Source organism: Hyla sarda, chromosome 4 (assembly GCF_029499605.1).
Source record: "Hyla sarda isolate aHylSar1 chromosome 4, aHylSar1.hap1, whole genome shotgun sequence".
Taxonomy (NCBI): Eukaryota; Metazoa; Chordata; class Amphibia; order Anura; family Hylidae; genus Hyla; species Hyla sarda.
The window spans coordinates 154,110,093-154,113,247 of NC_079192.1; positions in this window are offsets into that span (position 1 = coordinate 154,110,093).

Consider the following 3,155-nt stretch of genomic DNA (forward strand, 5'->3'; position numbering starts at 1 on the left):
CCCTTGTCATCATCCCACACCCCCCCCTTCATCATCCCCTTGTCATCATTCCCACCCCCCTTCATCATCCCACCCCCCTTCATCATCCCCTTATCATCCCACACCCCCCCTTCATCATCCTCTAGTCATCATCCCACCCCCCCCCCTTCATCATCCTCTTCTCATCATCCGCCCTCAGTGGTCTTCAACCTGCGGACCTCCAGAGGTTTCAAAACTACAACTCCCAGCAAGCCCGGGCAGCCATCGGCTGTCCGGGCTTGCTGGGAGTTGTAGTTTTGAAACCTCCGGAGGTCCGCAGGTTGAAGACCACTGCGGCCTTCAACATCATCCAGCCCCCTCTCACCCCCCTTTAGTTCTGAGTACTCACCTCCGCTCGGCGCTGGTCCGGTCTTGCAGGACTGTCCGGTGAGGAGGTGGTCCGGTGGGATAGTGGTTCCGGGCTGCTATCTTCACCGGGGGCGCCTCTTCTCCGCGCTTCCGGCCCGGAATAGAGGCGTTGCCTTGACAATGACGCAGAAGTACGTTGGCAATGAACGTACCTCTGCGTCGTTGTCAAGGCAACGTGACTATTTTGGGGCCGGGCCCGAAGCGCTTAGAAGAGGCCTCCCCGGTGAAGATAGCAGCCCGGAACCACTATCCCACCGGACCACCTCCTCTCCGGACAGTCCTGCAGCACCGGACCAGCGCCGAGCGGAGGTGAGTACTGTACAGAACTAAAGGGGGGTGAGAAGGGGCTGGATGATGTCGAAGGCCGCAGTGGTCTTCAACCTGCGGACCTCCGGAGGTTTCAAAACTACAACTCCCAGCAAGCCCGGACAGCCGATGGCTGCCCGGGCTTGCTGGGAGTTGTAGTTTTGAAACCTCTGGAGGTCCGCAGGTTGAAGACCACTGCGGGTGGGGGAGTTCACTCGAGTATAAGCCGAGGGGGGTGTTTTCAGCACGAAAAATCGTGCTGAAAAACTCGGCTTATACTCGAGTATATACGGTATGCGTTTTATTTTTATTTTTTTATGGTGTACAAAGGCAACAGTACAACATAAAATGGCTGCCATAGAGCTTTCTGCCGTACATATATCTAAAGGTTTTCTGCCTAGGACAAAAAGTTGTACATTTTTGTAGATTGCCAGTGAAGAAAAAAATCTATGTAAGAGATTAATTCCACAAGGGAGTAGGATTCTTATAAATCTTAGTTATATGCTATAGAGAAACAAAAAATGTCCTACATTTCAGAATTTTGGTGCAGATCTGACCTGAGGCTTTACACTTTGCAATAACATTTTATTTAAATTTGGTTAAAACCACAATGGTAGAACATTCAGATTTTGCATCATTTTATGGAGCTTGTTTTGGGCAGAAAACGATTGCAGCATGTAATACTATTTTTTGTGGTTATTTTTAGTGTAGGGGTTTGAATTATGATAATATTTTTTTCAACTGCGACAACAAATTCTGCAGCACTGTACAATAATGAGGGTACAAATAAGGACAAATATCAGATATTACAATATTAGATATTACATACTCAAACAAGATGAGTGAGGGCCCTGTTCATGAGAGCTTACAGTCTATGAGGGATGGGAACGTGATATCCAATGATTTTTTCACCTCCCCCAGCTCCATCACTTTTCAATGTCTCAATCATTGGTTGGGAACTGAGTGCATCAATCCTGCCATAAGGATAGCTAGCAACATGTGTGTTGTCAGTGACAAATACAGTATAGACAGTCAGGGATAAAGCTCTAAGTCATATGAGCAATGAAGAACAGAGGTATAGCCACTAACACTCAAAGCAACAGTGAAGTATTGGCTTACAATAAGCCTACACTTTTATTTCTCTCTTCCGGAGTCACACCCCACCTCTCTATTATTTATGGTGGGGGAGGGGGGGGGGGTGACAGTGGTGTTGGAGGCTTTGACAATGGTTGAGTTTTGCCTTGGTCTGTTCTGTTAAGGGGGAATATGGGGGTACTCCTAGGAGTACCAAGAGCGTGGCAAATGGTTATGGATGGTCAATGAGGAAATGGATGTGAGATGAGAAGGAGGAAAGGGAGGGGAAACGTTTGTATTTTTGTTTTCTCTGTTTTTGAATTTGAGTAAACATGTATCTTCTTTTTCTTCTTCTTTTCTTCCTTTTTCTCTCTCTCTCATTTTCATCTTTTTTTTTACCCTTCTTGACTTTAATATATGTAGTATGTGTGTAGAGTTGGTAATAGATAGATATTATAACTAATAATGACAAGGTGAATGGAGAAAGAGGTGAATATAAGGGGAAAAAAGAGAGGGAAACAATATTTTTTTTTATCTTTCTCTATTTTTTTATTTACTTATTTTTCAGTTTATTCTTTCTCACTCTTTTTGATATCTGGACAAATAAGGCGTAAGAGAAGAATGGGGAGAGAATTAAATAAAATGTGAATATGCTGGTTAAAGTTAAAGATTGTGAATAACAAATGGGAATGTCATTTTAATGGACTTTTTGTTCTATATTGACAGAGATATAAAGATTGGTGGGTTGTGTATAACTGTTTATTGAGTGTTAAAAAGCATTTATTAAGGTGCGGTAATGATAAAGTAAATGTAAGTTCCATTGCTATTATCCAGTACTGTCTCTCTGATTTGGAGATGCTAACTCTTCTGGAGAGAGTTGATTTCTCATTAAAAAGGTTATCTTATCCAACTTTTAAATTTATGCATAATGTGTGAAAAAAGGTAAAACAAATTAGGGGAGTGGGTAGAATCACTGAGTATACTCCTCTGGGATAATCCCTTGTTACTAGAATTTGGAAAGTTAGACAGTTATATGGTTTGGAAGATGGTGGGAATATTACTGGTAAGGGATCTGTTTAAGGTAGTTATATTCCATTCATTTGATGAATTTCGAGCGATTTTGATCTTGATCCTTATTTTTTTATTTATTATTTACAACTGAGACATGCATTTACCACTCAACAGAATTTGTGTCTCATACAGTGGGGTAAGGATTTAGCTTTGGATCTAATAGCTGATTGTACTTGGTCCTGGGGTTTCATTTCTAAACTATATAAGCTATTAGCTTCCATGTGAAGCAATCGGTTGGCGCATTTAGAAAAAGAAAAGAGGAGCTGGGGATAGTAAATGAGGACCATTGGGATTTTATATTAAAAGCTGTTCCTGAT